The following is a 14817-nucleotide window of genomic DNA, read 5'->3' on the forward strand; positions in this document are numbered from 1 at the left end:
GGAAAAAAATGTCTTGGAGTTCATACTTGAAATTTAGTTTTCCATATGTTGTTCTCAGTGAGAAATGTTCTGAGTTCTCATGAAAGACATGGAAGACATAACAAACTGTAACAACTCAAGATGACATTTTCTGTCTTGTTTGAATAATTCAATAAAGCTTGACAAAGAATGGCAATTCCTGCATGAAATTATTGTACCAAAAATACCTCACACTGGTTGGTGATTTGTACACTTAGCATATGCATCATTCCTTTTCCAATAATTTATAAGAGCAGACTTTCTAATTCTTATGAAGACATTTTCCATCCTAATGTACATATTTTAAGGTTGTTACCATCCCCTAAATGAACTTTGCTGTTTTCCCAGGAGTTTAATTTTACTTGTTTTTAACTTCATAGTGTCACAAATAGCTTTCTAACTTTTGTACCATTTTCTAAACAAAGTTTCTCTAGCTGAACCCTGTTGCTGTAACTCCAAATGCCTAGGAGAAGAGTCTCTTTGGAGCAGGGCAAATATCTAGTTTGTGATTCTTCCTTCACACTATCCAAAAACAGTCCTTTTTCTAAAAGCTTTCCAAAATGAATTCTATGACCGGAACATAAAAATATTTGCAACTCATTGGACCTATTCCTAAACAAAAACAGATATATCAGTATGTATACCAACTTAAAGAGAGAGCTCAGGAAAATTATCCGTGAATTTAGAAGTATAATTTGTGATGGGAAATAATAACTAGCCCTTTTCTTTGCATAAAGTGGGTCTGATTTTATATCATATTTTATAGTGAAGAACATTAGATATCTCTAAGCTAAATACAACCAGATCTCATGAGAAGACAGACCAGCTATCTTCATCTTTTATATTAGTCATGGTGGGTAGGTTATGGTATATTAATTTGTAAGTACAAGGGCTCAGTGGACTCACTTTCACATAGACCACATGACTGTCATGGGTGGTCAGAAGCATTTGCTCCATGAACTTGGGGAATCAAAGCTACAGAAGAACATCACCAGGTGCTATGATGATTATGCATGTGTGAGGAGTGGGGGTGGTGGTGGTAGTAAACATAGCAAATGATGCTTAGAATTAGACACCTTCCCACAAGTGGCACACAGAAGTTCCACTCATTTACCCAAACCTGTCGGTAGTCACATAATTCTTTCAGGAGGTGGAAACTACAATTCTACTTATTTATTTGAAGATTAACTCAAAACACCAGAAACTGAGTAAAATGATTGTACATTTGAGGATGTAGTCTGTTGACTATGATTATCTGATAGTTTCCCAACTCATACTATCACATTAATTCAAATCCTATTGGTCTGTCTTAAAAAATGGACTCGTTGCAGGCTGGGAGTTTAGCCTAGTGGTAGAGTGCTTGCCTAGCACACACGAAGACCCAGGTTCGATTCCTCAGTACCATATACATAGAAAAAAAGCCAGAAGGGGTGCTGAGGCTGGAGAGGTAGAGCTCCAGCCTTGAAAAAGTCCAAGGACAGTACTCAGGCCCTGGAAAATTCTAGGAAATCCTGTAGAATCCAAGAAGACTTTACTTCTTGTTTTCTTTTTTCTTCTGCACAAACTTTTCTGCAAGCCAGCAGGAATACTTCCACATCAAAACAACAGACAATTCAATGGGCCGATTAGTGGTTTAACAAACAAATAACACAATAAAAGGCTTTTGAATAACACAATAAAAGGCTTAAACAGATTCTTGAATTTAGGATTTGATAATGTGCTATGCAAAATGAATTTGGACTGTGACTGGAAGAAAATACAGTTGATACTGAAGTAATATTTATGAGACAGACCTCCTAAGGACCATGGACAAAATTGTTAATTTATTAACTTGAAATTAGAGCCCAAATCTCACAGTCTACTTTTTTTCCAGAAGTATTTACAGTGTTTTCTTGTTTTGCTTTTGCTTTAGAGATTTTTTTTTATAACATTCCCTGTTTTTCTCTGGTGATCAATTTCCAGTTAGTCCTGAAGCTCTGATGTCACTGTTGACTTAAAGAAGCTACTCTGTTTGCCCCAGAATTAGAGCTACAGAAGGACAGACTGGTTCACTTTACGCAAAGAATTTGTAAAAAGCTCATTTTTTTTGTCTAGCCAAATTTCAGTTCCTCAAAATCCTTTCTACGTTCTCCTTGTTTAGAAAATTATGTCATTTTGGTCATCAAAAGCCACTAAAAGATGCCCCACCCAGACATGTGCACTTGATTTTCAGATTAAAAAAGTGAATTTTAATGTTCATCTGCTTTCAGATAGATAAACTTAACAAATTAGTTAAAAGTATTTAGTCTAGTTTACTTATAGCTTTAGAAATCGATAAACACAGGGCTTTGAGACTGAAAGTTTCTGGAAACACACACAAAAAATCTGGAACTCATTTGTTATGCATTAATGTTACTTAGTTACTTTCATGAACTCAGTCACAAATATGAATTTCTTCTCTAGTTCATCAGTGAGTTAGTTAATACAGTGAGTGTTATTGTTTGACTTATTTAAATTACATTGAAAATATTTTTGATTTATAACTTACTATATTCCAAATTAGTCAAATAGAAATGATAAATGTCAGACAAGGAATTTTGATACACACTAGGGACATACTTGTTTTTCTTGGTGAGATTATAAATAAGAGAAATTTATATGTGGAATATGGCTGTTTACTCCAGAAAATAAAAATCCTTTAATCTTTCTCACTTTCTTTTACTATAAATTATTACAAGATCAAAATTTTTGAACAATACAGAAGTATATAAAGTACATAAACTTTTCCTTGTATTCCTACCTCTCAACTAGTTTGAGGGATATATTTACACTTTAATATTTATATGAAATTACATAAAAGTATTCATACACACATATATAAAGCACATGTCAATTTTTGCTTATATATGTGTATATTAGATCTGAGAATATAACATACAATTGTATATGCAATTATATTACTCACGTGATGGAAGCTCTTCCACAGGCTATGTTTACATTTTTAATTGACAGTTATACATACTGTTGAGATAATGTGTGACAATTTGATGCATGTATGTGATATATAATAATCCAGTTAGGGCAATTAATAATTCCATCTTCTTATATACTGATCATTTATTTGCATTGGGGGCTTTTTTTCTATTTTCTAAAGAAGTTAGTTCTTTAAAAAATAATATTGTACTATTTTGAATTGGTGGTAGTAGAAGAATTTTTTTGTCTGTTAAATTTGTTATTTTTTTAAAATTTTTATTGTAATTAATAGAAGAGTTACATTATATTTACCAGATAGAAGGTACATTTCTTAACAATCATTGCTATCAGTTTTGTTATCTTTTAATTTAAAGGATTGCTAGATTTAGCATTAAGCAGTCAGGAGAAATAGAATAGGAAAGTTTGAATTTAAATAGTGATGATATGAAGACTTCCACTATCTTTCCAAAGTATTCAGGCAGTAAAATAGTTTTGGTTGTCCAATAGAAGAAGCAAGATATACAAAGACTGTGGGGTTTTCTTCTTTTGTTTATTTCCAGTTTTGTTTTGTTTAGGCTGGGGTAATGCGAAAGAGGCTTTGAGGGCATTTGAGGAACTGTCCTGACTCTACTGATCAGAGGATCAAGAATGTAAAGGTTGTAACAGCTTTGAGAGGGCCTCTTCAAAGTCTGCCCTTCTTACACAAAACTTCCTAGGAAGTTGTGTTTTCAAGATTAGATTTTCCGTAATCAGCTTCTCAAGCATGTAGGGGGTATGGCAGCCATAGTCCAAGGGAATCTAGTCACTGCTCAAGCAGTTGAGAGACCTTGATCTCTTCCACATGGTTCTGGTTTTATAGGCATGCAGAACACAGAGGTACAGGGTCTGGGAGGTTTCCATCAAGAGTTAAAGGAAGAGAATATGGAGCAAGGCCACGGTTCCTGAAAGGGGTACCTAAGTTGACAATGTGTGAAGCTGTGAGGATGAAGCCTAAGCTGGAATAGAGATTTTAGGAAGTTAGAAATGCCAGGAGCATGGAATATCTGCCAAGGAAAGTTATAGGCAGAAAGTGGAGCCAGCCTTCTAAAATGCATATGTTGAAGTTCAATCACCAATGTGATACTGTTAGATGGCGAGGCAGGGGACCTGTGCTGTAATGGAAGAGCCCTTAGGGAGTTGCCTTCAGCCTTCAGCATGAAGAAGAAACATGAAACAGCAAGAAACTGCCATATATGAATTAGGAAATGACTCTCACTGTACAGTGAATCTGCTGCTGCTTCAGGCTTGCCTCCAGATCACAAGAAGTAAGTTTCTATTGTTTAGGAGCTACCAAGCATCCAGCATTTTGGAGATACAATTACTCTAACTGAGACAGAAAAGTTCTCTCCTTACTAAACCTTAATTTTTTTTTTTTTTGCCAGTCCTGGGGCTTGAACTCAGGGCGTAAGCATTGTCTTTGGGCTTTCTCAAGGCTAGCACTCTACCACAGCGCCACTTCTAGCTTTTTCTGTGTATGTGATACTGAGAAATCGAACCCTGGTCTTGGTGCATGGTGGGCAAGCACTCTACTACTAGGCCAAACTCCTGGCCTCAAGCCTTAATTTTTAGTTGTTTGTAGATGGATTGCTCTGAATAGGTTGGATTTTGCTTTGGTTTTTAAATTCTGTTTAGAACAAAATGATTTACTTCAAGTTGCTTGACATAATCTCTCTCAGAGAAATTGTGACAGGCTGTCTTCTTTAGAGTTGGCCGTGTAATGCTAGTCACAGGCCTCTCTTCACGAACTCTTCATGAACTCTTCAGTCACTAAAGATGGTGCCTGTGTACCTTGAGTCACCTTGTTTTTCAAGGACCATTCAAATGTCACTTTTAAGAAAGTAGTCATGTGCTGCAGTGCTAGGTTGTAGAAATAATAACGGATCGTGTCAACCAGGGACTCCCTCGTTTGTGTGAGAACACTTTGATGTTGACACCATGAAGGAGTTGCCCCACAGCACATTTCTTAGCACAGTATCCACATCGCTTGGCAATGTGCATTTAGGCTCCAGTGCTTTGAAGAATTAAGGAGGGGCCAACTTGATGAAGATCCATAGAGCTGGTAGAATGTCACTGCCTGCCTGGTATATATGTCCACAGTAGAAGCATAAACCAGTCTTCAATGAGTTTGTGGCCTCATTGATGAAATCCAGATTCGCTGTGGTTAGCAATAACTTATGATTTCTAACTTAATCTTTCCCTGGGAATAGCTTCATCTTTCAAGACTAAGTAAAACTATTATTAGACAATGTTAGCATCTGATCTTATTTTGTTAAACTTTGGAGCTACGTAAATACTGACCTTTTTTTTTATGTCAAAGCCCATTCTTACCTACTTTAAGAAGCCATTTTGTTCATTAAGTGACTTAAGAGAAAGAATTTCTCAGAAATAAAATTGCAATCTCTCATTTTTTTGGAGTAGACTTTCACTACTGCCAAATAGTACTGATCTGACTTTGGATAAAGGGGCTACTATAGAAACACAGTAACACAGCAAGGAAATAGATTTCCCCCTAGCTTCTGAAAGAAAAACCCAATCCCTGTTATTATCTTCAATTGCTACTTAGTAGGCATTTCTCCATCTGGTTCTGTAGAGCAGTGTTGCTGATGACTCAGAGGCTGTGGTTCATTCAGAGACCCCCAATGAACGCTGTGATCCCTACAACCCATTTCATGATGACACACCACCTATGAACACAGGGAATTGGTATGGCACAGTTTGCTCTCAGATAATGGCCAGAACTCCTAGTAACACAGCGTGAAACACAATTTTTCAAGGATTTGCATAAATAAGAGCGCTGAAATCTTATCTGTCCAGAGTCACATCTTACCACAATTTTCTGAATGGTGGTAAAATGTCAGCTTAGGCTGTGATGGGAAAGTTCTGTTCAATTCATTGAAATAAGTTCAACGTATAGTTACTGAATACTTAAAATTCAGTAATTCAACTAATATATCTTATGAAACAACTTTTTATTTAAAGCACTCCCTGAGGGAGGTAGGGAAATATCGTGTGTGTGTGTGTGTGTGTGTGTGTGTGTGTGTGTGTGTGTGTTTCTCCATTTTTGTTTACTTACGGGGACAAAAATTCTTCTTGGTATCAAGCAGTAACTCTCCTCTATGCTAATCAAATTACTTTAATGGCAGCATTTCAGTGATCTCTAGAACAAATGGTTACCTTGTCTATATTTATCTGTCATCTGTCTCTCTGTCTTTGTGTCTGTGTGCCCATCCATCCATCCATTATTGAGCTATCTAAATCATACACACACACACACACACACACACACACACACACACACACACACACAAAACTCTAACAATGAGCTAATAAGTTTGGCAGGAAGTAGTTTCTGAAGGATCTGCTATCTAGCCATGCTGTGCAAGAAAGAGAAGCTGTCCTCTAGGCTCCTGTCTTTGGAAATAAGTATTAGTAGTCTAGGATTTCTCGTTCATTAGCTTTGAATGTAATGTGAGAAGGTGATTTTGCAGAGGGAGATTTTACTATTGTTGAAAAACATGATGCCTAGCATTTCCCACTGCTTGAAAGATGAAGGTTGCCATGCTGCACAGACAGAAAAGAGAATCATGGCCCAAGTAGTGGCTCTTAAATTAGGAAGTGAATTAGAAAAAATATTAATGTTTGTGAAAGATGGTGCAACAAGTAAGTGCTAAGAACAGAGGAAAAACAGGAGCAGTATAACCACAGAAACCTGAAACTATAGAGTTAACATTTTAGGTCTGACAGGTGAGAAACAGAACATTGTGCAGACCAGTAATAAAGGAGTAAAACCTGATGGAAGGCCTTCACTTTATCTATGTGTGTGTCATTCAGGAGAGATACAAGCCAGGAGAAGCAGAGAGACACAAGCCAGAGAACAGAGCGCCCTGGTTAGATATGGAAACACCCATTTTTCTCCAGGCAGATGTATCCTTATTAAGTAAGCTGAAACAAAGTTTTCATCAGTGATTCCAAGCACCAGAGTAACTACAAGAGATCCAATTCTTTGCCTATCTGGGGAACCTCTGATAAGCTGGCAGGCACACAACAGTTCCATAGGAAAAGAATGTCCAATAGAAGGAGGTGAGCAGACCCATTCTCTTTTAGAAAACAGATACTTTGGTTACACACCCACATGAGAATTAGTCATCACCAATGTACTTGATTCAACTTATGAGTAAAGATTTAGCTTTTGATGCTTCTAGGCCACCAGCATTTTATTGGATTCCTCAATGAATGGTAAAATGAGAAGCTTCTTAGCTAGCTGATTTCCTTCTCATGACAGGCTGACTTTGTTATCTACTCTGTCTCAAACATCTTTAAGAAGTAACTCTTCTAAACCTCAGAGAAGAGATGTTTGGATGAACCTGGATGTCAGGGAGTTAAAGCATGAAAGTATCTTAATAATAATAATAATCTTGTATATTTAATGTTGTGTCTGGCAGCCTTTTAAGTACTCCACTTTTATTAAGTCATTTGAATACTTGGTGATGGAAATAAGGATTTCAGGACCCACTTAGGGATTCTGGCTCTTAAAGATCATGCAAATTTTAGGGCCTGGAGTGTAGCCTGGTGGTAGAGTGCTTGCCTAGCATGCACGAGGACCCAGGTTCAATTCCTTGGTACCACATATATAGAATAAAAAAGCTGGAAGTGGTGCTGTGGCTCAAGTGGTAGAGCTCTAGCCTGGAGAAAGACCAACAGCAGTGCTCAGGCCCTAAATTCAAGCCTCAAGACTGGAAAAAATAAAGATCATCCAAATTTTAAGTACTAAGTTCAAAAAATGGAATTTTTTCTTCCACCAGTCTAGTGTTTCTCATTTCTCTGAACTTTGTGTGTTTAAGCATTTTACTGATCTCCATAGGGTTTAAGAGTGAGTACAGAATTGTGGCTTTTCAAGACTAGGCAATGCTGTGAAGTATCACATTTACACAGTGTATCTTTAAACTTTGAGATCAGTTCAATCATTCACTAGCCCATTGTGAGCACTGGGAGAATAGGCAGATACAATCTTCACTCTTCACCAATCTTTGAAATGCAGGACATACTGAGGGCCCACCTTTTATTGTGGCAGGCCAATGGACTGGGGAGCTTCAAACTTCAAATTGCTAGACATATGCTGTCTAGCATGCCTTAGACATAGCATGCCTTACAAACATGATAGCCACATTATATGGGGTTTTCCCTAAGTCAAAATTTTTTGACTGTTTCTTATTTTTAATTTACTTTCTTGATTGTCTTGTCTCCTAAATAAACCCTAGGAAGGGAAGGGTTTTCTGTTCTATTCTGCTGTTTCAGAACCTAGCAACGAAGACACTTCATGAATATTCATAACACCAACAGAATCTGTTTTTTAAAGATAAGTAGTTGGATAATGTCTAGAGTATTGGATCAAAGATTTAAATGTCTGAATGAATCCAGAGTCTGTGTTTTTGTTCTGGTCTGAATCTTGTATCTCTCTTTCTATACAAAGCTTTGTAAAAAAAAATGCTATTTTTTCCACTAACATTTATCTCTGTTTTGTAACCATGATTTTCCATTCTTTTCATGCCAACCATGTATCTAACTTTCTGTTAAACTAGGTGAAATTTAGCTTAGAGCAAAGATCAGAAAAGAAATTAGGGAAACACCTGAAAGCAACAAATTAAGATGCAAACACTTATGCACGTATATTTACATGTATATACATAAACATTTACAAAAGCCCATGCAAATGTAAAGAAGAAAATGCAAATATTTAAACCTAAAATTCTCCCCACAGATACTACTCTGACTTTGTCTCTCCTCTCTCTCTCTCTCTTTCTCTCTCTCTCTCTCTCTTTCACACACACACACGCACACCTTGGTGTCATTTCTGTTCTTGTTTTATTCTATGCTCATTCTGTTCTTCCTCTGTGGCTTCAAAGCTAGTGTCTCACTTCCTGCTCAGTAAGTCAGGCACAGCCATAAAACATTATGATTAGCTCTGAGTTTACTGAGTTTCAGTCTCTTTATTCTTTTTTTCCCCAGGAAGGAGGAAAAAGAATTTCCCTTATTTTTCTTTCAATTGTCCCCTCTTTCAAGATAGTCCTTTTCATTAACATAGTTTCCACTGATGTCCTTGCTTTGGAAGTAGGAAATCCCCTTAAGTTTTTTTCCTTCATTAGTGGTGTCTTAATCCCATTTCCATTTTTTTTATTGTAATTAGTAAAAGGGTTACATGATATTTTCCAGATAGAAGGTGCATTACTTCACATACATTGATACCCTTTCTCATGTCTTGGTACCCATTTCCCTCCCCCCCCCACACCCCCCACCCGTCTTGGTTTTCCCCCCTTCCCTATCAAATTTCAAATATCCAAATACAAATAAATTCAATATATCAGATAACAAAGTGAGATACTATAACAATATGAGATAACCAAGGGACTAAGACAACTAGTTAAGACAAAACCTATTTCTCAGAAACTTCTTCATCTCTAAGCATTATCTTTTTCCTGTAACTTTCTGTTTTTCCAAAATGTGTCTCTATAACTTTTTTAAAATATTCTTTTGTAACTTGCTTTCCTTACTTCCTTTTCTTTACTGGTTCATATCATGCCCTTTTAAAGTTTGCATTTTAAAAATAAAACTTTTGAACTTAAAATATACATATTCCTCATTAGAACAATCTTTAGGTTGAGAAAGCAGTTTTCTTTTACACAGATTCCTACCAGAGGCACAAAATGGACTCAATATCTTCCATTCTTGACTTTTTGCAAAATATTCTTATGATCATGGGGATTTAGCTTCTACTTAATTCATAAAGAAGGTCATTAGTAGCTTGTTCCTCAGAAAATTGTTCTAAAAATATTCTATGGCACTAGGGATTAAACCCAAGGCCCTTTGCATGTGAGGTAAGTACTCTACCACTGAGTTACACTCCAGAAAATATTTCAAATACAGAATTGTATTGTGCTACCACAGGAGGTTTAAAATGACAGTATCAATTGCAAGATAATGGTCAATTGATACTGGGTGTGGTAGTGTTGTAATCTCAGATACTGTAAAGGAGAGATCAGGACAAATTTGGCTCCTTGCCTGCCTGGGCAAAGGAGTTAGCAAGATCTCATCTCAGCCACACTTTGGGTGTGGTAGGATACATCTGTAACACTTGCAAGTGAGGATTGTAACCTAAGAATGTCCCAAGTGGAAAGAATGTCAAAATCTTGTCTAAAAAATAAGGAAGACTTTAAAAAGGACTGAAGGTATCGCTCGAGTGGTAGAGCACCTGTCTCAAAAAAAACAGGCCTTGAGTTCAAACTGCATTGCTGCCAGAGACAGAGAGAGAGAGAGAGAGAGAGAGAGAGAGAGAGAGAGAGAGAGAGAGAGAGAGAGAGAGAGGAGGGAGGGAGGGAGGGAGGGAGGGAGGGAGGGAGGGAGGGAGGGAGGGAGGGAGGGAGGGAGGGAGAGACAGAGAGACAGAGAGAGACAGAGACAGAGAGAGACAGAGAGAGAGACAGAGACAGAGAGAGACAGAGACAGAGACAGAGACAGAGACAGAGAGAAAGAGAGAGCCAGAGACAGAGAGAGACAGTAGAAAGAGAGAAATGCTGAGAGAAATAGTCAGAACCTAGAAAGAAAGCATTTCCTCACATTCATCCAGATGTAACATACTTTGTTCAAATAAACCTTCTCTCCTCTGATTTCCCTCAACAAATCCTCATGGGATAAACTGCGTGGCAGCATCTATATTTCCTTTGCCACACTGATTATATCTGAAGTACTTATCTATTCACACACTCTATGAATATTTATTGAATATCTGTTTTGTGTCAAGCAACACCATAGGCAGGAAACAATATAATAAGATCCCTGCTCTGCCAATTGTTCTGTTGGGGAAAACAGACAGAATATAAGTAAACAGAGACTTTTCAGACAGTAATTTGAGCAGTAGAACATGAAATAGGAAAATGAGATAGAAAGGGGAATGAGGTAGATGGTCCAATGATCTTTTCATGATCTCATGATTGTACATAGGACTCCTTGCCCTCTCCAGTATTTTGTGGCTTATTTTGACAATTTAACTTTCCACAATTCTTTGGGTTGGCTTAGTTCTGCTGGGTGATTCTCCTGCTCCAAACTGTAAAGACTTAGATCACATATGTGAGAGCATCCGGGAACTATGTCAGCTCTGGCATTTCCAACACAGCCTCTGCCTTTCATGGGACTCTGAATGTGACCCCTTCCGTCAGCACTCATCACATGTCAAGATTCTGCCAGCACCTGGGAACTTCAGGCCTTATAACTTTTACTGTGTGCATTGAGAATTGACCCAGAGTCACTCCCCTACAGCACTCTCTTGGTCACAGGTAAGTCACAGGCTGTTTAAGATCAAGGGGAGGAAATGGAGATATCCTATCTTCATGGGTGGAACAACAAACAGTATATGGATATCTCTAACATTATAGGATGGATGAGTATCTGCTTAATAACCCTTCTCAGTAGCCTAAGTGTGAAGAAAGCAGAGCCAGTATTTATGCTTTTCAATTTTGTTATGGTCACCTTTAATACTGATGTAAAAATATATCTTAGAAAATGATATCAGGGCCATCAGAAAGAACGACATCACCCCATTTGTAAGGAAATGAAAAGACTTGGAAAAAATCATATTAAGTGAACTAAGCCGGACTTAAAAGAACGTAAGCTCAATGGTTTTCCTCATTTGTCATAATTAGTATAAACCTTGGCCTCTCCTAGCACAGGATTACAATAGGGCAAAACCTAGATATATAAAGCCATATAGGATGAGGCTAAATGAAAGGACCTCCAGGATATGGCAACAAGGGCCATATAATGTGTGATTGTTGTTCTTAATGTACTATGTTACTTTTCATCACTTTTGCTGTTCCTTGGTTATCTCATATTCTTACAGTACCTTACCTTGTTATCTGATATATTGTATATATGTTTATTTGAAATAAGATAGGGAAGGGGGAAAAAAACAAGATGAGGGGGGGAGGAGGGAGGAGGGAAATTGGGACAAAAACCCGAGAAGGGGTAGTGAAGTAATGTACCTTCTATCTGAAGAATATATTGTAACCCTTCTATTAATTACAATAAAAATAGTATTAAAATGAAAGAAAATGATATCAGGTTAATAGGTATTATGTAAAAACATATGTCAGGAGAGGATAAAGGAAATAATTTATATATTATCTGCTCCTCATACCATGATTATGAAAGACACTATCAATGGATCACAGAAAGCTTTCCTGTTGACATCAGGTAAGGCCTCATGATTCTTCCTAACATAATCTAAGTAATCTTTACTATAATAGTCTTGAATTATATCACCAAAAATCAGGAGCTCTAGAAAAGGCTTTGGACAGGTGAGATGAGCTGATCTTAGAAATATGGATAGTATGTGGAATGGAAGGAAAGGGCAGCAGGACATTGTTGGCTTTCTTTACAGATGAATTTAAGGAATAAAAATATAATGCTATCCATCTGAGTAGATGAATCCTGGTAGGAATACATAGATCTGTGAGTAGATGTAAACTTGTATGTAGAGAAAAGGAATCCCAGGTCTTTGGGCAGACAACCTTGGGCCTACAGAGGATGGAATCACACACATACACACACACACACACACACACACACACACACACACACACACACACACACACACACACAGCCTCCCAGGAACTTCAGAAGCTATGATTGGGTATTTGTAGTTGAATCTTCATAAGGAGACAGAAATAAAACACACGCTCAGGTTTGTCATTTTTGATTTCAGGTTGAACATTTTAACATTCAAATTTAGGCTGAAGCTGTATGCCTGTAAGTCTTTCTTTTGGGAGCTGTGGGGACTGCTTTGTGATCAGTTGATGACTGGTAACCATCCAGAAATGGTTATGTTTGCTCCACCTTAAACCACTGAGAGAAAAATGAAAATGTCAATTATCTAGATGCTTTTGTCTCCAGAATGCCCAAGAGTTAGATTAAGTTGATGCTGGGTAGCTCTATAATTGTCTTGCATACTTGTAGAGGAACCCCTAATCAATGGAAAGTTCAGAAATCTAGCCTTCTGCTTGTTGAAAATCAAGGTTGGGGCTTCAATGTTAGTTATTTTAATTAACCTTGGGACATTATATGAGTATCTAAAATGTGTGAACTTGAATGAAGGTACCAAGATATGCCAACAAGATTTCTTTGACAGATTTTAAGTATCCCCAGTGTAACTACGATTTCCCTCTTGTGACACTACTTTCTTACATCGTGCATATTCTAGTACAATTTCTCACTCTTAGCATTGTAGGGCTCTTGTAGGCAGTTGTCTAATGCACTTAGGACATAGATCTCAAGTTCTATCCCTTTTCATATCATGCTTAATTTCTAATATGCATGATATTTACTCTTTGATAAAGTTTTGCTGAAAAGTGATGGGTAGATCATTTGTTAGTGTTGTATTTCTCCCTTTCTATCAGGAAAAGAGGAGGGAGAGAGGAAGAAGAGTAGAAGCTGAACCAGGAAAGGAAGAGAAAAAAGTATAGATTCCAGATGCTCAATCATTTTATTCTGATAGGTTAATGGGGCAAACGCCTATTGCTATACATAGATTCATGACCCAAAGACTTAGCTTTTAATATATTTGGCAGGATTATAATAAGGTGGATTTTCTCATTTTGTTCTCTTTATAATTCTATAAAATTAGTACCATTAAGTGTATTTTACAGAGGAGGAAATGGAAGCCAAGAATATAGCAGTTCCTTGGTACAGCTAAGGTAACAGCCAAGGTAATAGAGAAGCCCTGATTAAAGACAAGACAGATGGTGTCCATAGCCTCTGTGTTACTAGGTTTAAAATGATTTAAAAGGTATTATCTTTGAGAAGATTCTCTTGGTTTTATCTTCCTGTTATTGAAAGACAGATCACCTAGCAGGATTGATTTTCCATCTTCGTTCTGCACTTCCATTCCTGAACTTTCATTTGGCTTTAATGACTTTCTCAGGCCACCCTCTGGAGAGTGAGAACTTCCAGGGCTGAGCTCAGCTCAAACATGAAATATTTGAGAATATGTTAGGAAAGTCTGTTCAGCTGTTTTTGTTGAGTAAAAAGGGAAAAAGGTGATATGAAAATTTCTCTTTTTCCCAAAATAACTTATACTGTTAAGTTCACATGGAGTCAAACCTTTATGAGAACATCAGAGTAATTTGTAGAGTATGTGTGTACATGCATGAGAGGGAGAGAGAGAAAGAGAGAGAGAGAGAGAGAAAGAGAGAGAGAGAGAGAGAGAGAGAGAGAGAGAGAGAGAGAGAGAGACAGAGACAGAGACAGAGACAGAGACAGAGAGAGAGACAAAGAGACAGAGAGGCAGAGAGAGAGAGAGAGAGAGAGAGAGAGACTCCTTTGACTTTGTCCTCCTCTCCTCATGCTGAGCAGGAGTGAGCCTGAGGCACATACTCATTAGGTGACTAGTAAGTCTAGGACCCAAAGGCCTGAGGGTCCCCTCTTCAACATGATAGTTTTGGAGTTCTCATCTACATCTTTTCTCTTCGTTATTTCTCTGACTCTCTCCCTCACAGGATCTTCCCTGGGGTTGCTCTTCATTTTAGGAATCTCAGTGTGGAATTTAGACAAAGGACACAAGGAGAAATTCATTTATTCACTCATTACAAGATTTTTACTAAGTGTGTAAATGTGCCATAAGTACTGGTTTCTATGAGAGGTATCCAAAATATGATCATATTAAGTCAATTGCTCCTTTCCCAGGGATTTTCCTATTTGCAAAGCTAGTGATTTTAAAGACAATACGTCTTGTCTTTCTGTCAATAAGCCAGAGCTGGGAGT

The sequence above is a fragment of the Megascapheus bottae genome, chromosome 16, assembly GCF_031878675.1.
Source record: "Megascapheus bottae isolate mThoBot1 chromosome 16, mThoBot2.hap1, whole genome shotgun sequence".
Taxonomy (NCBI): domain Eukaryota; kingdom Metazoa; phylum Chordata; class Mammalia; order Rodentia; family Geomyidae; genus Megascapheus; species Megascapheus bottae.